This window comes from Acanthopagrus latus, chromosome 24 (assembly GCF_904848185.1).
Source record: "Acanthopagrus latus isolate v.2019 chromosome 24, fAcaLat1.1, whole genome shotgun sequence".
NCBI lineage: Eukaryota > Metazoa > Chordata > Actinopteri > Spariformes > Sparidae > Acanthopagrus > Acanthopagrus latus.
Window position 1 is genome coordinate 13,722,722 of NC_051062.1, and position 22,157 is coordinate 13,744,878.

The 22,157-nt window shown below is 42.5% G+C and overlaps 2 long non-coding RNA genes across 2 annotated transcripts; one reads left to right on the forward strand and one right to left on the reverse strand.

Annotated features, from left to right (window-relative positions):
- Positions 1-13,233: 13,233 nt before the first annotated feature.
- Positions 13,234-15,003, forward strand: LOC119015316. The gene is made up of 2 exons (XR_005073287.1): positions 13,234-13,982; positions 14,132-15,003. It is a non-coding gene; the product is annotated as an uncharacterized LOC119015316 (long non-coding RNA).
- Positions 15,004-18,398: 3,395 nt separating this feature from the next.
- Positions 18,399-19,642, reverse strand: LOC119015311. Its single transcript, XR_005073279.1, has 2 exons — positions 19,520-19,642; positions 18,399-18,882 (listed from the first exon to the last, which is right to left on the reverse strand). It is a non-coding gene; the product is annotated as an uncharacterized LOC119015311 (long non-coding RNA).
- Positions 19,643-22,157: the final 2,515 nt, after the last annotated feature.

Here is a 22,157-nt window from a genome sequence, read left to right on the forward strand (position 1 = left end):
GTGTGTTAGTTGAACTTCTCTCTGTGTTTTCTTGCATCTTTAGCTTTTAGTTTTATGATTTGAAGTGAAGGTGTGTGTCTGCGTTCATGCTGTCTCAGATCCTTCACACTGTTTCTTTCTGGATTTCTTTCTTAACCACAAAGATGAACGAACAGAACAAACCTTTCAGCCTGATAAGAAAAGCTCAAGTTCCATGTGTCAAACTTACATTTCTAACCATTTTGAGCATTTATTGCACATTTCAGTGATTTTACTTGTTATTTGTTCATTTTTTTCCTGGTTTGATGTTGTAAATTAGATTTTGTGAAGCACTTTTGTTGTTTCCAGATGATTTTATCCACATGACAGATCGAGGAAAACTTTAAACTGTAAATCATTAACCAGTTTCTGTAGCTCTGAATATCAGTTGTCATATATTTGGAAGCTAAATAACATCATAAAAAAACAATTAACTCATACAGCAATTAACGGTGGACTCGTTATGTAGAGTGATGTCAGTGGAAATGAAGCGATGAAGAGATGACGTGAACTTGTGACGACAATCTGGATTTGAAGTTCATGATCTGGAGTAAAAGTTTGAAATAACATGACATTTTAAATATTTAAATACTTTCCACTGCTGGATGGCGATCATTTCAAACTTTTTATTTCAGGTGTTTCTTCTGGACTGCTTGTTGTTGTTGTTTCCCACGAAGACATTCAGTAGAAAGTCGAGCTCTTATTGTACGATCGCGTATCGAAGCAGGAAGAGAAGCGGTTTGAAATATTCAACTTTTGTCCGTCAGAGAACAAACGAGGTGTTCTCAGAGGAAAATAAGGTCCCAGAACGCTGTTAGAAGGTGGCAGGGTCCGCCACAAGTAAACCAAGTGAAACAGTATGAAGTTGTGTCGTCCTTTACGTTCAGTTTGTTTATTCAGTCATTAAAACAAAGAGTTTCAATATTCAGTTTGTTTAAATCAGACAATCCAGATCTGAGCATTTCTTCCCCGAAACTTCAGACTGCTCCTTTAAATTTCTGTTAAATATATAAACAAATTTCAGTCTGTCGTAAAGTAAAGCTGCAACTAAAGATTTGTGTCATTATCGATTTATCTGCAGGTGAGTTGTACGAAGAATTAAGTCAGTTTAAAATGTCAAAAGATTGTTAAAAAAAAAAATGAAACCCCAAAACTCTTCAGTAAACGACAGAGAAAAGCAGCCGGAGAAACGATGTTTGACTTTTCTGCTTGTAAAACAGCTGAAACTATTCATCCATAATCAAAACTGTCTGCAACTTCAACATTAGATGTTGATTTTAAGACATTTTAGCACAAAAAAATGCAAGAAATCTCCTCGTTCGAGCTTCTCAAACATCAGGATTTGATGCTGAACCAACAAATATTTAGTTTTCATTAATGGTTTAGTTGATAAAATGTCACATCATGAGGTCTTTAAATCACTTCTTCTGTCAAAAAAAAAAACCCCAAAATCTTCACATATTGTCATTAAAGACGAAGAGAAGCTGCAGATCTTCAGATTTCAGCAGCTGGAACCAACAAATGTTTGACTTTTTTTCCTTGAGAAACGCCTGAAACCATCAGAGAGTTCAACGCTGGTTACTTGACGTTCGTGTTGCTTCGATCGCTCTGTTTGTTGTTGTTTGTGGATTTGTGTCTAATTATTTATTTCATTTCCAAACAGATGTGTGAGTTTTGACGTGTTTATATCAACGAGACCGTCTTTATGTTATTAACGTGTTTCCAGGCGGCAGGTTCGTCTGAAGAGTTTGCAGCAGCAGTTTGGTTTGTTTGTGTGAACCTGTGAGAGTTTCAGCTCCTGTCGCTGCTCCTCCTCCTCCTCCTCCTCCTCCTCCTCGTCCTCCTCCTCCTCCTCCTCCTCGTCCTCCTCCTCCTCCTCCTCCTCCTCCTCCTCCTCCTCGTCCTCCTCCTCGTCCTCCTCGTCCTCCTCCTCCTCCTCCTCCTCGTCCTCCTCCTCGTCCTCCTCCTCCTCCTCCTCCTCGTCCTCCTCCTCCTCCTCCTCCTCCTCCTCCTCCTCCTCCTCCTCCTCCTCGTCTTCATCCTCGTCCTCCTCCTCCTCCTCGTCCTCGTCCTCCTCCTCCTCCTCCTCCTCTTCCTCCTCCTCTTCCTCCTCCTCAGAGTTCAAGGTCGCCGTGCGGCTATTTCCAGCTCGTCTTGGCTTTGATCCGTGTCGCAAAATGACAAGGTAACGCAACTCGGGGGGTCAGCTGTGTTACAGGAATGCTTCCACGGATCGGGAAAGAGAAAATCAATCCTGGCTGACAGTGTCTTCAGGATACTCCGACCTGACTGGACCATGACAACTGCACACACACACACACACGAGATATAAACACTTGAGCTCACACACATGTACACAAACAAGCACTTGTCGTACACACAAACACAAGCTGCAGCCAAATATAGTTCACACACACACACACACACACACTGCAGCTGTCTGCGAGCCTGACACAGACGACCTCTGTCAGCTCGACTCCGTCTGTCGTCTTGTCAAGGTGCATCAGAGAGACAAGGTGTCGGCCCAAAACTTCATCAGCCGCTAACTGCTTCTGAAAAGTTCAGCTCAGGGAGAGAAACAACACACACAAGGAGGAAGTTAAACCTGAAAGTGTCGACACAACACTCGGTCGGAGTCCTCGTGGAGATCCGGGAAGTTCTGACGAGGAAAAGTTCCAGGCAACGAGCTCGTTAAACGTACAACAGTCTGGAAGGATCGACCCACATTTCATATCCTACAGAACCAAATATCACATTTTAGCCATTATGTCGTTTAACTATTGTTCGAATTTTGTCGCCAGTTGTTGAAAAGCGAAAGGCGGAAGCTCAGCGATTCAAATGAAGCCGTTATTTTGTGTTTTTAGCTTAAAATCCGATCATTTTATCTGTTATTTTGACGCCTGACTTGACACCAAACTCAGATCACGTCGGTGGTTCTGAAGATGAATTGTGCAACATATCTCACATATTATTGATGATTAAGGCAGCAGATTATCGTGGTTAGTCAGCACCTGATCAGTCACCTGCACCATCAGGAAGTTGTCGTGTGTTATGAATTGTGTCCTCTCTCCACACCCGTACATCCTGCAGTCTGACCGCCGGACATCAGCGCTGCAGCGTCTCTGCTCTCGTCCGTCTGACGGTGTGATATCTTCTGTTTCTGTGGCCAAACAATGCCTGTGAGCGCTGGCAGCCATTAGACTCCCTCCCAGGTCATTGAGCATTCCCTGCTAGCTAATTACAACAGGGCCCGTAGTTGTCTGCACCCCTGCCTCCCCCCTCGTCCTCCCTCCTTCCTCCCCTCTCCTGTCTGGAAGCAGGGGCAGGGGTTGCGAGGGGGGACATATTTCTGACAAATGTGCCATCTCCGTAATTAGCTCCGAAGCAACATATGAAACATTAAACACGCCGGGCGCTGACGACAATCAAAACATTTCATTTGTTGTCAATTATTCATTACTTTGAAGGTTCTGAAGGGGTCGTTAATATGGAAATAAGCCTCCGATGCTAACAAGGTTGTAGTATCTGATTCCAAATCATCCTTTTTTTTTTTTTCCCCTTTCCTCCTTTCAGGCTAATATTTAGCCTTTTCTTGTCTTTTATTGTGGTTTCTTCTCTTATTCATGAAGCGCCGCTTCTTCAAACAAAACCATTTTCCCCGACTCAAAAACAAGCCGCTTTTATCCACTTTATGAAAGAGCGGCGCCGCGTTTGATGGACTTCTTTGATAGCTTCAAGTTCAAGCTGAAGTTAAACCGCCACAAAGCCACGATCCAGTGGACGTGGCTGGAGCAGTTTCCTGTCTGCACCTGGGTTTATTAACGTCTACGTCCCCCTCGGTGGCCGTCTGAGCAGACCTGCCAACAGCGCAGCCGCTAAACTTCCCCTGTCTGCAGCTTTTCACGCTTTACTTCCCCTACAATTAATTAACGGGATGAAAAGTCCCACGCAGCACCTCGCCTCGCCGCCGCGCCTCTACCTTTGCCAGCTGTCAAATTGGAGAGACGTGGACTGGAAAAATAAGCCTGAGGCTGCGGCTATTTAAGGTAATTAGTTTTGATGCGTGCGGCTCTCAATCCCTATTACCTGTCCACTGCTGCCGCCGCCAACCGCCCAGGGCGCCGCTCGGTCGGGGAGTTCGGCTTAACGTGTCCCAACGCATGATGACGCCAGACTGGAGACATTTTACATCCACTGAGTCCACGTTGGCCGAGGACGGAGGTTCGAAACTGTAATTCTCCTGTGAATCATTGAAGGTTGTTTTACAAAATGTGTTTCGAGCAACGAAAACGTGTTCTTGACGTCGACAACCGTCGATGATTCTCACTGGACGGTTCTCAGGTGTTTCTGGAGGGATGAAAGCGATCAGGTGAATCCTTAAAGTCCTCTTGGAGTGTTTCGAGTGTTTCAGGAAGACGACTCCTCGACCTCGACTGGAATTAATTAAAGTCATGTCCATGGTTTACCTTCCAGAGAGCTTCAGTAAAGAGAGTCGTGTCATCTCCGTGTACTCCAGTGGAGCTTTTAATGGATAACGGAGCGTCTCAGTAGTTCGCAGAAGCTCAGTGCTGTAAACCAATTGATCAATAATCATCTATCAGCTTTTAAACTGCCAGTTCAGTCTGTCTGTATTAATGCAGTTAGATTACCTGCTGAGAACTTCCTGGAACTGTTTGAACTGTCTCCTTGACTCACGATCTGCATTTCGAACTTCCGCTGTCGCGACTCTCTCAACATAAGAGCATAAAAACATGTTTTACTGTTTTTATTTCAGAATAATTCGTTGTTAGTATCTAATGTTGTGACGACTGCTCGTGTTGTTAAAGACGCCACGAGGAGCAAGTCGACTTTTTTTTTCTGGTGATACGTTTTCTGACTCTGATCTATGTTGTTTTCTCATGTGGTTTTTTTTTTTCCTTAATGTTTTTAAAAAGTGACATTTTGGCAGATTTTAAAATATTTTCAAGACCTTTGTTTTTCAGGTGTGAAACCGAATTTTTTTTTTGTTTGTTTATTTGTTTTTTAGGTTCTTTACATATGCCAGTTAGATTGAGACAGTTTGAGTTTCAAGAAAACCTTCAAAAATGATGATTTCAGTGCGTTTCTGTCTGTGACCATGTCAGATCCCTCTTCACTTGTTTTGAGGACGTGGGTTCAACTCCCGAGTGACTCGCTCAGTCACCTGAACGGCTCAGGTGGACAAACGTCTGAGAGGGATCAGATCTTTATACCCTTTCATAAGTGTTTGTTCTGCAGATTTACTTTTGTTCTTCTACCTTTCGTCCTCTTTCCTCTTTGTGTTTTCCCCCTCAGACACTGTCTGTCTGAACCCAGCGAGCCCACGGTCATCATTAAGACAGTAAATCTGCATATTCAATCTTCTTTTTTCCTTTTTTTTTTTTAACAGTACAGTCACTTTAAGCTCAAGTAGCCCAAGGAAAGACAATACCCAGCATCTCTTCAATTATTTATTCTCACATCATCCCAAAAAGATGACAAATGCTAATTCAGGTCCATTCCCCAGCTGGGCGTCCAAGTGCTCATTAGTTTTAAAGAAGGTTAATCCATTTAGGTTTTTGCATATTGATATGCCAATTATGTCTAATCGTGGAATAGGCATCCGTCAAGGTAATAGTGCATAAACACATGCAGGAACATTAGGGAGAAGTCGGCGTTATAATAAAGTAGGTGTTAATTGGTGATGGCTAACTCATGTGTGTAATGTACAGCCGGGTGAGGAGCGGCGAGGAGGGGGAGGGAAAAAAAAAAGGGGCTTTCCCCCCCAAAATCATGTCATTTGCAAACCCCCACGCTGTGAGCTCTGCGGGTGTCGCGCCCAAACGCTCGGCTGGAGAGCAGGGTCACGAGGGCAAAGGACTGTGGGAGGTTTGACTGTTGTTGTGGTGAGCAGAAGACATCCAGCTCTTTGTAAAAGGTTTCATCCACCTGCTGTTGTACAACGGTTTTATTTACTGTTTCAGTGTGAAGTTAAGAGTCCTTGAAGTGCTGAAGAAACAACAATAATGTAGACATGTGAACACACACAAATATGAATCAACATCACCTGAAATGTCAACAAATCGTTTTCTGTTAGTCTCTTTACTCTTACCGGCATATACCACCTAAAGAAAATGTTTCTTAATTTCACCAAATCATTTCTCATTTTTCAGTTTGCTTACAGATGGAGAAAAAAAAATTGTCTCCTGAATTTTTCTTTTTTGTTGCATAATTTTCTTTTCTTTTAATTTAAAAAAAAAGGAATTCTTCTGAATCTATCTGGCAAATGAGCCAAACACAAACCTTACTCACTTTTTATCACCAGATCATTTCTCTTTGGTCTCTTAACCCAGACGATCACTGAGCCTGTCAAACACTTAAAGTCACGTTAAAATCAGCTCTACTCTGATGAAAGCACATACATGACACTTGTTCCTATTAAACAGGAAACCACTCCTGATGGGTCGTAATGTGTCTGTGAAGCACATAAAAAATAAATAAATAATAAGTTAGCACTAAGCTGTAATTGAACGCCATGTTTGAGCAGAACCTGGTGACAGTGGAGAGGAAAAAACTGCCTTTAACAGGAAGAAACCTCGAGCAGAACCGGACCGGATTGTTGCCCATCGTCCTTGTTTTAAAGTATTTCATGTTTCCTGACTTGACTTGACTCGTTTCAGCTCCAGGAAAGATGGCAGGGTCCGCCACATATAAACAAAGTGAAACAGTATAAAGTGTGTTGTCCTCTTTTACTTGATTTTTGAAAACATCTGAAACAAGTAGTATTTTGTCTGATTGTAGCACATCACCACAACTTAAATTCCTCTTTTTATTGTATTATTTTAACTTGTTCTAGGATAAAAGAAGTTGTTTTAAAAAGAGGAAAAGAGGAAAGAGGATTTTTTTAATATTCTAATAGCTTAAACATGATATCTTTTAGAGAAGGAACAAATAAATAAATAAAACAAAAACAAAATGAGTGTAAAAAACATTCATTATTAAATTAAACCAGGTGGCAGCACAGAATCAGTGGGACTCAGATATTTTCTGTCCTGATGACGCTGAAACTGATGAAATGAAACGTGACTCATTAGTTTAAGACAACAAATTCATGTTGAAACTTAAATGAAGTTCAGGACAAGTTTCAACACAATACAGTGAAAAATAAGACAAAAGAAGTTCTCATGAATCAAAAGTTTCAACTGACAGGTCCTGGGTCAGTCGGTATGGAGCGACCCGTATCTACAGAACATTTAAATATCTCATTTTGCTCAATAACGCATACATTTCTTACTTTTCAGTGGCAGTATTAAGTAGTTTTATTTCATAGGTCGATATTTGAACTGTGTTGACTTCAAGCTTTTCTATCTTTGTTTGATGCCTATTGACCAGAGCAGAAATACATTTTTAAAAGTTTGAAATTGTGTGTATGAGTTTGTGTATATTCATTAAAATGTATAATTTTGCTGACATGGTGTTATTTATTGTTTTAAGTGTTTCTACCTTCACCAGTTACTTTTACTTTGAAAATACTCAGAGCATCGGCAGCGGACGTACGGGTACTTCCGGTGGCTAACATGCTAAGTTTTTTGTTTGGTTTCACGTCCGGATAAGATGAAATCCGAGCAGTGGAGTCTGCGTGTTTGGATAAAAGCGGTTATACTGACTTCATGCACACATTCTGGATTTTCTTATCTCGGGCACGAATGTAAAAGGAAGCTAGCGTAGCATACTCAGCAGGAAATAGACCGAGCCGGAAGTGTTCAACGTCTGAATGAACTCCACTGTTGTCCCGCGAAGCTAACGAAGCTAACTTTGCTAAGTGCAGGAAGTAGACGGAGCCGAACGTGATGTCTGTGCAGGAGAACTTCTGCTGTGAAAATGACTGAAGTCCAGACGGTGAGAGTTTTTATGCAGCAGCGACTGACTGCGGCTGCTGAGGAGATATTCGAGCTGTTTGAAAGAACGATAACAGAGAACGAGGAGGAACTGTGTCGACAACAGAAACTACTGGACGCTGTTTACAACCCTCAGGTCCAGTTACACAGAGCAGGTTGGTTCTGTTTACATCAGTTGAAGTATTAATACTCCACCACAAGCACAAGTCCTGGAACCAAACTGCAAAGCATGAAACTAGTAATAGTTAATGTACATATTAGTTTTGAAAAATGGCTGAAAAATGCTCACAAAGCTCCATAAATGATTATTTTCCAAACAATAACCTCTTAGTTTTAGAGGTTACAGATCTCTCATTAAAAGTTACTAAAATATAGAAAAGAAGAGTTATAATAATAATCATACAGTTTTCTCATTAAGAACATTTTCATAAGATCATTTATGTGTTTCTTTATTCTCCGCAGACGTCCAGCTGCTGTCGGTGAGTAAAGAAGAGGATCCACCTGAGCAGCAGGGCTGGAGCTCCGGGCCGGACCAGGAGGATCCACCAGAGCCGCCACTCATTAAAGAGGAACAGGAGGAAGCCCAGACCAATCATGAGGAGGCTGGTGTCTTCAACATCACTGTGAAGAGGGAAGAAGAACATGATGAAGAGGAACATCAGTCCTCACAGCTTCATCAGAGTCACCCTGAGGATGATGGAAAGGACTGTGGGGGATCAGAACCAGCCAAGAACTTGAATCCTGATTGTATCACAAGCAACAGGATCCAAACAGGACTGAAATCTTTTAGCTGCTCAGATTCTGGTAAAAAAAAAAATACCCCCAGAAGAAATCTTTAACAAATCACATGAGAATCCACTCAGAAGGAAAAGAGTCGAGCTGCTCGGTGTGTAAAAAAATGTTTCACCACGGAGGAAAACACAGGAGAGAAACCTTTCAGCTGCTCAGTCTGCGGCAAAAGATTCTCAGTCGAGTCAAATTTGACCAGACACCTGAGAGTTCACACGGGAGAAAAACCTTTCACCTGCTCAGATTGTGATGCCAGATTCAGTGACAGAGGCCATTTGTCCCGACACATGAGAATCCACACCAAGGAGCAACTATTTAGCTGAACAACTAAACCCAATGTTTAGTTGTACTGTGGATTGTTTTTTAAAATTATTTTTGAATTAAAATGAATAAAATGTGTTTCAACTGTCACCTCTGTCTCAACTTCCATCACTTCATCAGAAAAACAGACACTATATTTATGAGAATGTAGTTTGGTTATTGGCATTATCACTGAAGGATAATACAGCTCAAAGCTTCAAGCACCAATGCCATGGTGTCCTTATAATCACTCTGCCTGTTTTACATTTAATGTCCACTTGATGGCGCAGTAGAGCAAATGAAGCACCATGACCACAGAAGTTGAGACATGTCAGTCGTGGCCATTCATCAGAAAAATCTAAATCAAAACTTCAAAATGCAACTCAAAGAGCTGCTGCTTGTATTGTACACAGGCAACACAAGTTTAATGTCCAAACAAAGTTCCTGCAGCCTCTCCTGCTCCGGGAAGAAACTACAGGCCCGCCCAGGTGCATCATGGTCCTGCAGCTACTTCTACCTATGAAACTGCGGTTATTCAGTAAAAATAAACATTATTATTTTAACGCAGTGAATGTTCTTGGTCCCATTTTAAACTGTTTCACTGGATGTCATGGTTTGTTGATTTCCTGTTTTATTTTGTAATTCTGGTGCATTTATTGTAAACACAGTTTCCCCTGCTGTTGTAAACAGTTCACCTTCAAACTGACCTGAAAAAATGAATTTAAAAAGAACACAACCTTCATTAAACACATTTTATGCAGATGAATAATTTTTTGTCTTTTGTATTCCTGAAGATTTGTGCATGCATTACACATTACAAACACCACGTGTTAGTGGACGTGCAGGACATGAGGTGTGTGTTTACTGTCTTTAGATCCAACATTTCTTTTTTATTCTACACATTTTCAGCCAGGAAGACGAGCCTGTCTCCTCCCTCTGGCTCGAGGTCTTGTTGTGGCTTCCTAACACAAAGCTGAGGTCCAAAGTTTTCAGCGTGTGGATGAACCCTGGCTGTCCACTGGGACCCTTTCTCATCATACAGGACATGATGATCAGTTGACAAGCTGCTGACCCGGTGGCTCAGTCAGCTGAAGCAGTTCTGTGAAGTTCTGAGGTCGTGGGTTCAAGCCTGGAGTCAGAACCACAAAGGAAGGACGAGTATCTGATGACGTCGCTTCCACTGTTTAAAGTTCTGAGTCCAAATCCTCAAAGTTTTCACACCATTATTTTGTGGTCAACAGAAGTAAAACACTCAAAGAAAGTGATTCATTTAAGACTGATTCATCAGCTCAGGATGGTGAAGTGATGCTGTGAAGTCTGGAGGTTGTAGGTTCAATCCCTGGGTAGGTCAGGTAATTATAAACCTCATGTCCAAAGTCCTCTCAGAAACAGAACTACAGTCCCAGCTCATTAGCTCAGGAAGATAAACTTCTGTTTTGAAGACAGTAGGTTGTGAGTTCAAACCCTCCCTGAGTTTTGAAGGTGTCCACCTGTCTGATCAGCAGCTCAGGTGGACACTGCACAGCTCAGAGTTTGATCTCATGACACTCAGTGACTTCTGAAGTCCAACACTTGTAAAGGTAAAAAGGTGGAAACCAGGTGTTTCAAAAGGTTTCCACCTTTCAGCAACAGGTGAGCATCATCAAAGATTGTATAGTCTTAGATTTGTCTGTTCAGACAGACAACTCTAAGACTATACAATCTTTGATGATGCTTCCACCTGTCTGAGCTGCTGATCAGACAGGTGGACACCTTCAACACTGACTGTGTGTTTATTGTGTTTGTGTTGTTGATCCTGAAGAAACATGATCTCATTTGTGTTGTACTACTTTTGTTGGTACAACTAATGACAATAAAGCTTTGATTGCTTGATTGATTGATTATAAGGAGCAAACCACCCACCTCCCCTCCCCCCCATCACCACCAACTCCCCCCACCCCCTCCTTCCCTCCCACTACCCCCCCATCAATACCAATACCATTTTTAATGTTAAAACAACTTCCATGTTACTATTTATGAATGATGAAAAGGTCAGAAGGATTAAACTACAGATGGCTGGCAGCAGTCCAGGGACAGTTCCAATATAAATATAGAAGGTGACAATAGTTTTGTTCTGGAGTCGCTCCTCTTTGTTCACAGAACCTCAGATGAGTTTATTTCTTGTCCTGTGTGCTGGTGAACTTCTGGTCCAGCAGCTTCTTGCTGTAGTAGCTCTGCCAGAAGTGCACCTGCACAGCGTTAACCATCAGCAGGCACATGACAGAAACAGCCAAGAAGCAGAAGACTGTCGGGATGATGCTGCCACCTTGTGGGACACCAGGCTCAGCAGGCTTACTGTCACCTGAGAATGAAAAGACGAGTAAAATGTTTAAGATTTGTGTCACTTTCTAAAGCCTGTAATGTTTAATTCTGTCTGCATTTTGTTTGTTTCAGACGTTCAGCAGAAATGCAGCCCTGCACGATGAGAAGAGGGTCAGACCCCGGGACCAGCAACTTTAAAAACAGCGGCCGTCCAGCTGACGAGGCCTGAAGGACTCATGGTGAAAAGATGGAGGGTGAGAAAACCATCCTGTCATGAGGAACCAACTTATCTGCTAATTTGTGTTGCTAACAGTGAACTATAACTTTGTTATTTCATATTTGTAGTCATCTCAGTTCCTGTAGAAGACGAGGGGTTCAAACAGCTGAACGACATTTTATTGCGAAAAGCTGCTGCGTTATCTTCTAGACATATTCTACATTTTAAGCATGTTTAAATGTTAACTTTGTTTAATGGGTATGGAAGTTTTTTGGTACTTGTTGGCTGAAGATGTTTGGAAGTCTGAGAGCCGGATGAAATACTGAAACACTTTCAGAGATCACAAACTAAACTGTCCTGATGAAGTTTTTAAACAAGCGCTGAAGAGATTTGAGCTCATGTTTGATGCTTCTGAACGTTGATGTTCAGAGCAAAGAGTCCAAAACTTGTACAAATTGTTCCTTTTTGTTTAAATGTGACTTTGTTTGTGAAACGATCAGCTGACGAGTTTATAATCAGACTGAAAGATGTCGCACAGCGTCACTGAAATGTTTCTCCTCTGCTGAAGTAGCTGAATATAAAAGTCTACTTGTGTCCTCATCATGTTGTCTGTCAGTGTGGAAACTGTAAATAATTCATATTGTTTTCATGCTATATTAAAGGAACCAGAACACATGAAGTGACATGTAGTGTGCTGATTTGACATGTGGACCTCCAGAACCTCGTCAGATTGTCCCGACACATTTTAGATGCTTCCTGTGGTCGTTAACAATCATTTACAACAGTTTGACGACGTGTTGCAGAGACAGTGAGGTTTATACTGAACCAGTCTGTAAGAGGATGATGTCATTATTCTACAGACGCCACACTGTGACATCACTGTGACATCACTGTGACATCAGGACTTGCTGTACAGTGAGAAATTAAAGTCCTCAGTGTTTCTGCTGTAAAATGAATGTGAACATTTGGACACGCAGACAAAACACGACATCTGAAGACCAACAAGTAATCGATTACTTTAGAAAGTAACTGTGAGTGAATGTAAACTTGTTCAACAGGAATTCACAGGAAGCAGCTCGACGGACAAACACAGAAGATCAGCTGAAGATTTCATTCAGCGTGTTATTGATCTGAACATGTGACGTGTTACAAAGACACTAAACAGGAACAATATAGGCGACTTCTCTGTCACCAGACTCCCTTTAAAAAACTCTAGATTTAGTGAGTTGTTGAGTTAAAACAAACTTTATAAACATTATGAAACTCTTTTGCTGACAGATTCTAATTCATTGTGTCCTTGTTGTAAATTCAGCATCAAATCTTTCAGCTGAAGTTGTTTGTCTCCTTGTAAAAAGTGTCAGTTTGTGGCAGCATGTCTGTACCAGCCTGTCTGCTTCTGTGTCTAAAGTGCTAAAGTCTTACCTGCCAACACTGATCAGCTGTTTGAACACACTGTTTACACTGATTTTACCATTTACACTCCATTTATGAAAGAAGAAACATGTTATTGATCTTAACATGTCACGTTACAAAGACACTAAACAGGAACAATATAGGCGACTTCTCTGTCACCAGACTCCCTTAACAAATGTGTCAGTTTAGTACAGTGTCGCCAGATGAACGATAATTATCTTATCTGTACGATAATTTTGCCCTCTGTACGATGTACGATCAATAATCCCAAAAAAGGCCAAATATACGATAATTTGACCATTCCGTGAATGTGTGGTTGTCTGTCGGAGTTTTTTTGTGAACCCTGAAGGCATCTGTTTCCATGTGACAAGTTTCCAGCCAATCGTGCTTTTCTAAATGTGAGCTACGAGTGACGTGCATGCGTTTGCCTCAGAACGACGGTCATGATTGGCTGAATAGTCCGCTGTGCCCGCCCCCCATGAGCGAGGGAAAGAAGAAAAACAAAGAAGAGAAGAAGAAGCAGAGCCGGTCTGGAAGAAGCGCGGAAAAGAAACTGAGAGAACCTGGAGAAGGAGGAGGAGGAGGAGAGGCTGAGAAGACGGCGGGGCAGAGTCGAAGTGAGCAGCATCGCCTACAAACTATAGAAAAGAGCGGGAGAGCCAGTTCGCCGGCTGGTTGAGACCTGTTGCAGGCTCGGAAAGCAAAGCTGTCTGCCGGTGCTGAAGACAGAGCTGGTGGCCCAAAGAACTGTATTAAAAAACACAGCAAATCCAAAAAACTCAAAGAGAAAGAATCCTGTGAACGTGTGTTTTCCAAGGTAAATCTAATGAAAACAAAACCACCAAACCGACTTATCACAGGCGCCCTTAATGGGCTCATGCACACATCAGAGAGTGTGAAGATGGCAGGTGGATGTGCCGGTTTGAAGCCAACAACCACAATGCTGCGGTCCATGACAACATGAGATGTAAACAGTAAGAGGACTGCCCCCACCCAGCAGGGTGCAGCAGACTCAGACAGGGACTCACAGCTGGAGACTGAACCTGAAGGTAAGCAGCATTCATTATTTAATGAGCCAGCTGATGGCCTGAACTGTTTCATGCACATGATGAACAGGGTTCTAGTCATCTGTCATGTAATGTAACATGTCATTAATCTAAACAGTAGTCTGCTCTCCGCTCTTCTTCATTTGATTCAGAAAACTGCCAAAGGCGGAGACGTGACGTGACGCAGCCCGGACAGCTGATGGAGACCGAGGCGATCAGGGCTACACACCACTTAGTGTTTGTCCACATTAGATGTTGGACTTTTGGTTCACTCGGTAAAAACACATGTAGCCCTTGGCCTGTTGTCTGCTGTGCTTCCCTCTTTTCCAGGTTATTATACAGCAGGTTATATATGCACTTTATTTAAAGTTATAAGCTGTTAAATGCTGTTTTTGTTGATTTTATGAGTTGTTGTCATTTTTGAGGACAGAGACATGTTGTAGCTCTGAAAATAAAATGTAATATGTGAAGCCAGATCTTTATTTTCTTGTCAGTTATCATGAATACTGTTTCTCTTTGTCTCTCTGCCTGTTAGACGCTATTCAACACTAGAGTGACTAAAGCGCATCAATAAACTTGTTATTTTGGTTATGACGGCTGTCCGATAATTTCCCTCCAAATACGATCATTTGATGTCTGTGGTACGATAATCCTACATTTCCCAGCTGGCAACGCGGGTTCAGTGAGTTGTTGAGTTGGAGCCACTTTATAAACTGTGTGAAACTCTGTCTCTGATGCCATCAAACTATCAATCAGAATATAATGACAAATCAATTTGCTTCACAGTAAACTTCATGATTTTAATAGGTAAATTCCACATCCACAAGAGTAAATTTTCCAAGTCCCTCCCAAACTTTAATGTCTTCACAAATGAAGATTCCTTGAAACTGTTGCCAAATAAGAAAAGTGAGCGCACACTATTATACCTAAAGTCGTTTTCACGTACCCCCAAATAAGAAATGCCTTGTATACACTAATTTATTTTATTTCAATTACAACTATTATTTCTTTATTAAGATTTTTTTTAAATCCTTTTTTATATGTCTGTCACTCAGTGCCTGTTCTGTCTGAATGTACTTTTTGCAAATGTTAAATAAAAACTTTCATTGAAACAAAACAAAACACGTTCCAGTGTGTCCTCCTCCTCCAGCTTCTTCTTCGTTGGTTTGGGCAGCTCCTCCTGCTCCATGCTGTCTCTCTGCAGAGCACCAACAGACCCAACACATATCTGCAGGGGCAGAGCGCCCTCTGGTGGCTGCACACACACACTGCACTCTTTGCTCTCGTCCTCCTGTGAGCTCAGCAGGTGAAACCAGGGCTGCAGGTTTTCAGGTCGTGGGTGGAAACAGTGAAATGTGACAGAAACAAAGAGCGTCAGTCAGATCTGTTAGCTCAGTGTGATAGAAGCCTGGTTAGTAGTCCGGAGGTTGCGGGTTCGAGTCTCCTTTGGCTTCAATTATTATAATAGTCCGATTAAAAAGCTGAAAGTCACCAGCGTCCAGAGAAGAGGTCCAAATGTGAAGTGGACTCTGTAGTACGGTGGGTTCAGTATCTGACTGGCAATCGGAGACATTAGGATGTTGGATTTGTTCTATTTGACTCTGTGAAGAGACGCAGACGTGGAAAACTCAACCTTTGGTCTGACAGACAGGAGGAGCCATGCCGGGACTCGAACCCGCAGCCTCTGTACATGAGACGCCTGCTCTACCAACTGAGCTAAACGGCACACCGCTCTGAAAAGCTTTGAAAACAAAGTCTAGACCTCTAAGAGTTCATCCCACTGAGTTATATTGGGGCTCTGCTGGAGAAGCTCTGAACTTGTGCAGGTCACAGTGTTCACATCTCAGTCATCTGAAGAATGAATGAAGGTGCATTTATTCACTTTTTCTATTGTTGGTCTGTGTTCCAACAAGCCTCTGTGTGATTGGCTGCAGGTGTGTGTGAGGGACTTCAGGTTGTCCAGGGAGCTGATTGGAAGTCAGAGTTTCAGGGCGGCTCCTCCCAGTTCCTGTAGTCGTCCCTGACCACAAAGCTGTCGGGCGTTTTCAACACTCTGCCACTTTATTATTGAGCCTTTGTTATTTTTGCTGGTGATCCTGAGATTCCTGGTCTTCCTGCTGAGTTGTTGTCAGTAGTTTTAACGGGGGGTTTGTTACGACCCTCATACATGTTTCTGTTTCAGTGACCCTCTGTGTGATTGGCTGCAGGTGTGTTTCCTGAGTCCAGGTTGTCCAGGGAGCTGATCCTGTTCCAGACTGCCAGCATGTTTGCTCGTGTTGCAACATGTGTTTTTGAATAAAACCATTTCAAGATAAATTATGAAGCATTACGACATTCACATGTATAAAAATGTTTGTAGCATGCGGTCCAGGGTCACAGCATTGTTCAGGTGGCAGGAGACTCGACCCCCTCCAGCCCTGGTTTCACCTGCTGAGTTCACAGGAAGCAACAAGCAAAGAGTCTCTCAGAGGTTTCCACTCCTTCTTCTGAGCAGCAGCTTCAGAAAGAGTCCGGCTCTTCAGACACTTTTACTGGACACGTCTCTTCTCTGAGCGCTTTCAAGATTTCATTTCTAAGCGCTGGACTTCAAAAGCCAGCGAGCGTCCTGAGATCAAACTGTGAGCTGTAGAGAGTCCACCTGAGCTGCTGATCAGACAGGTGGACAGCAGCATTCAGCTCTGACTGTGTGTTTGTGTTTGTCTTGTTGATCCTGGAGAAACTGCATGACAATAAAGCTTTGACTGACTGATTGTTGGAACTCCAGTTGTTCAAAGAGAATCAGACTCCCCCACAGAAATGGAACGTTCCGGGGGCCGGCCGCTGCAGCAGCCAATCAAGCCACCTGCAGCCTATAAAGCTGAGCTGCTGCCACACAGTCAGTCTTTGGTTCCTCAGTGTGGCGTGCGTACCTGCTCAGGTGAGTGATGTCATGACTTGGTGTTTAATGATCATTATGGTCGACTGTCACGTCTGATGCACTTCCAGTGTTGCTAAAGAGCACGTTGGTTAAATCAAACTAGAATTTACAGTCATGAATTTCCTTTGTAAAGTCACCAGTCTGAGTTAGTTACTAATTATTTCTGTTTTCTTTTACAGGAAACCTAATGAACCGTTTCCAAATCATCACGCTCAATCTTCAATAAAATAACTGAACAGAACCTGAAATCCTGAACTTTTGACTCTAACAGATCATCTGTGGTGGGTTAGTTTATCTGCACATTCAACAGTTTGCTCCACATTATATATTCATGAGTTGTTGTTCACAGCAGACGTCACCTGGACAGTCGACTCTAGTTGTAAACCACGTTTGACTGCACGTGAGCTTTATTCCACAATAATACTGCCTCACCGTATAGGGAGAGTTTTTACTCCACAACAGGAGTCGCTCCTCTTTGTCCTCACAGAAGCTGAGATGAGCTGACTTCTTCTTCTGGTCCTGTGTGCAGGTGAACCTCTGGTCCAGCAGCTTCTTGCTGTAGTAGATCTGCCAGGCGAGCAGCTGCACAGCGATAACCATCAGCAGGTACGTGGGACACCAGGCTCAGCTGGCTCGTGTCACTTTCTACAGCCTGTAGTGTTTCTGTCTGATTCTGTCTGCATTTGATTTGTTTCAGACGTTCAGAGGAAACGCAGCCCTGCACCATGAGAAGAGGGGCCGACCCCGGGACCAGGAACGTGAAAACCAGCTGACGAGGCCTGAAGGACTCGCTGGTGAAAAGGTAGCAGTTGTGAAAAAAGGTTTGAAAACCATCCTGTGATGAGGAACTAACTTTGTTATCTGTCAGATTCTTGTTGCTAACAGTCGACTTTAACTTTGTTTCTTCTTCTTCCAGGTGCGTCAGATCCTGAGAGGGAACTCACCGTCATGTCTTTTACACCAAATAACTTCCATACACATTAAACACTAACAATTACACATGCTTAAAATGTAGAATGTGTAGAAGATAACACAGCAGCCTTTCACAATAAAAAGTAGTTCAGCTGTTTGAACTCCTCGTCTTCTACAGGAACTGAGACCAAGATGGAAAAAGTCTGTTTTCTTTGTTCACTTTCAATATGTCGGCTATTAATGCATTTCCAAGTATAACAGTGTTGTACTTGGAAATGCATTAATAGTTGACATATTGAAAGTTACTTTAAAATCATTCTAACAAAGAAAACAGACTTTTTCCATCTTGGTCTCAGTTCCTGTAGAAGACGAGGAGTTCAAACAGCTGAACTACATTTTATTGTGAAAGGCTGCTGTTTTATATTCTACATTTTTCAAGCATGTTTAATGTGTATGGAAGTTATTTGGTACTTGTAACATATTTCAATAAATTCACTAAAAGTCTGAATTTGTTTCCTGTGTTTGTCTCCAATTCTGTATTCATGAGTTGTTTTCACTGCAGACAACAATAAACTTCATTTGACTTCATGTTCTTTGGCAGCTGTGACCTTTATTTCACTTTGTCATTAAACAATTAACATCAACTCTTAAATGCTACAATATTTTGGATCAAATAAAAAGCTAATTTGTCACATTTCCATGAAATGCATCAGACAAAAGGCTCAAACTGCACATTTCAACATTGTGGCTCAATAAAAACAACTGAATCAAATACGGTTTTTTTTATTTCATGATATCAGACAGGTACTAGCACTGGATGCTAAAGCTAAGCACAAAACACTTCACTTCTAAAAAGTCGCCAAAATGAGCATCTCCATACAAACTGACAGTGACTAAAAGTGTTGGCTGCAGGTGGATCTGATGTTTCTCACAGTCTCACTTCCCTCTGAGGGATGAGACTGGAACAGCAAAAAGAACGGACCTCATCTGGTCGGGTGAAGCGACCCGGTGCTGGAAGTCGCTGCCGGCTGTGCCCGTCGCTCTCGGACCCGCTCCAGAAGCCATAGAGGGAATCTGAAAGAAAAAACACGACAAGGTTAACACAAATGTTACATGTTCAGTCATAAAGCAGCAGGAAAACTAGTACAGACAAAAGGCTGGTTGACTCAACTGTTTCAATAATAAACTTTCAGTCCAACTCTTGCCTACTTATGTGTGTTTAAATCAAATGTACAAGCAGAGTGGAACAATAAAGTAGCAGAATATGGTACCTGAGGAACTCAAACCTGGTTAATTTCGTCGCTGGCTGTTTGAGATTTAGACACAAACGAGTTTAATTTGTACCTGATTAAATGCAGACTTGCTGCACAGCTGCACTCAGTTACTTTCAATCAACGCTCGTTAGCTAGCGTTGCTAAGCTAGCATGGAAAACGCTCGTCGGATACCTTCATTTGAAGCGTTCTTGACCCTCAATTTAACATTATGTGAGTCCAAATGTTCACGTAAACGCTTCATTTCACTCCGAGTGCCATCATTCTTCACTGAAACTGTTTGTTCACGGCACAACACAGCGGAGCTAACAAGCTAATGGCAGCTAGCTGTTAGTTAGCTACACGGACAGCAGTGTTAGCTCGGTTACTGTCGCTGGAGCGACATGCGAAGTATCCAGACAGCCGGTGAAAACATGGAACAGATGAATGAAGCACTTACTTTAGTTATCTGCTGCTCACACGAAGCGTCCGACCGTCAGCATGTCGGTGGACAAACAGAAAGCTGCTGGCTGACTGGGGCCATAGGAGACAGACCGGAAGTGTGACGTCTCTACCTCTGATTGGGCAAACGGCCTCACCTGGATTCAAACGAGCTTTATTGACAAAACGACCATTGACACTCAAGCAGCGTGTTGTTAAAAAAGCAGATTATTTTCACACAAAGCGTTTTAATCTTAGGAAAGTCTGAGTAACTGCAGGTTTGACTTTTAATTTAAAGTATTGTATTGGCCTTTATTGACAATTTAATTTAAGATATGACCGGAAACAGGACGAGTGACACACTGCAAAGGGCCCCAAACCGGGACACGAACCCGGATCCCCTGCAGAGGACAAAGCCTCTATCCATGGTGCACCTGCTCTACCAACTGAGCTAACAGATGTCACGTCCTTTCTCTATGACTATGATCGGGTCACTTTGGGTCATTTATCACCAAAACAGGTAATTTTGGTTCTTGCAGTGCATCAAAACATTAATGAGAAACTGTGATGTTGTTTGATTGGATAATGTTCATTGCGTGCAGTTAGACAAATAAAGTTAGAGGCAAAGTGTGACAATAATGAAAATCAGGTCAAGTCAAATGTTCCTATTTCACCATTTAATGCCGTGCACCATCGTCCAAAGTACAGCAAAAAAAAAAAAAAAAAAATTGCACATTCACAGTTTGAAGAAATAAAGCACAAAATAAAACACAAACTAAGTTCAGGTTCAGACACCTGATGTCCAGGTAGCTCAGTGTGTTGGAGGACTGTCATGAAGTTCTGAGATTGTGAGTTTGATCCTTGAGTCGGTCTGAGTTTTGAAGACAGTTCTTCAGATAAAAGAGTCAAAAGCAGGACATGCAGGTATCTGATGAGCTGGTCTGGAGGTTGTGGGTTTGAATCCTGACTCTTTATAAAGTTGCTGTTCAGAAGAACAAGTGAAAAACTCTGAGAGACTCTTTGTTCTCATTGTCCTGTTAGCTCAGCAGGGTGACACTTGGATTAAGAGTTTTGAGGTTGTAGGTTCAAGGCTTGATTGATACTTTTTTTCTGGGGATGTTGCCGTTCAAAAGGGTGAAATGTAAAAGAAACAAAGTGCATCTGTCAGATCCTGTAGCTCAGGCTGATAGAGGCCTGCTCCGCAGTTCTGAGGTTGCAGGTTCAGTCCCTGGATAGTTCAGGTGATTTTTATAAACCTGATGTCCAAAACAAAGAGTGAAATCCTCTCAGAAACAGACTTCCATCTCCAGCTCATTAGCTCAGGAAGATAAAGTGCTTCTGTGAAGACTGAAGGTTGTGGGTTCAAACCATGACTAAGAGTTTGCTCTCATGTGACTCTGTGACTTTTGAAGTCCAAAACATATAAATGAAAACTTAAAAGAAGACATGTGTCCAATAAAAGCTCCTCACTCTTCATGAAGTTGCTGCTCAGAAGAAGGAGTAAAAACTTTTGAGAGAGTCTGAAGTCTTTGACTAAATGAAGAATATCTCTCATCAGCAGCTCCAGTCTCCTGGTGGTCTTCGGTCTTCCTCTGTGGGAGCTTTAATTTAATTCCATCAAACTCTCCTGAGGTAGATGTTCAGGTAGCTCAGTGGTTTAGGGTGCTGTCATGAAGTTCAGAGATTCCAGGTTCAATTCTTGACTTTGCGTGAATTCTGAAACTGTTCTTCAAATAAAAGCATCTGACTTTTTTTATAAAGTTCCTGCTCAGAATGAGTGAAAACCTCTGAGAGACTCTTTGGTTGTTGCATCCTGTTAGCTCAGCAGGTGAAACCAGGGCTGGAAGTTCGGTAACTTGAATGATTTTTTTGAGTACTGAGGTTCAAAAGAGTGAAATCTGACAGAAACTAAAAGCACCAGTCAGATCCAGTAGCTCAGGCTGATAGATGCCTGATCAGTAGCCCTGGGGTTGTGGGTTCAATTCCTGAGTAGTTCAGGTGAATTTTAAACCTGATGTCCACGTCAATAAAAAAGGGACAAACTTATTCAGGGCCTTCTTGTAAATTCGGCATGTGTTAGCTGGTTGTGGGTCGTGCTGCAGCGCCCTCAGTCTAACAGGAAGACTCCCAGTCTGAACTCGCCTCGCTGGGTGTTTACTCCTCACAGTTTACTTTCACTTTCTCTCAGGTGTGTTGCGCACCTGGATTGACCGTCTGAACCTCCAGCTGAAGGTAATGTAATGAATCTAACATGTTGGACTCGCTAACACAAGCTCTACTTTTCATTGTTACACCGGAAACAGAACAAAAAGTGAAGCTCGGTTGTTTATTTCTCCAAACTCTCAAGTTTAAACTCGGAGCGTCCGGACACACGTCCGCCATTTTGTGTCGATACCTGCGGAGTGTAACAGATGAAATAAGAGTTGAAATGGAGTTAGTTGGTCAGTGTTTGAACACAGAGTGGTTGTCACTGTGTAGCTCCACTTACTGATGACTGAAGGCAGCTTCTCCTGCCTGAATCAGCCTGTGGAGGAGGCCGAGACGAGCCGCCGCTCTCCCGCTGTCTGACGCACTAAACGCGGCTGCAGAGCAGCTGTTGGTGTCGGTGAATAATCTGTGGTTGTATTTACAGTCCAGGACTGATGAGGAGGCAGTAA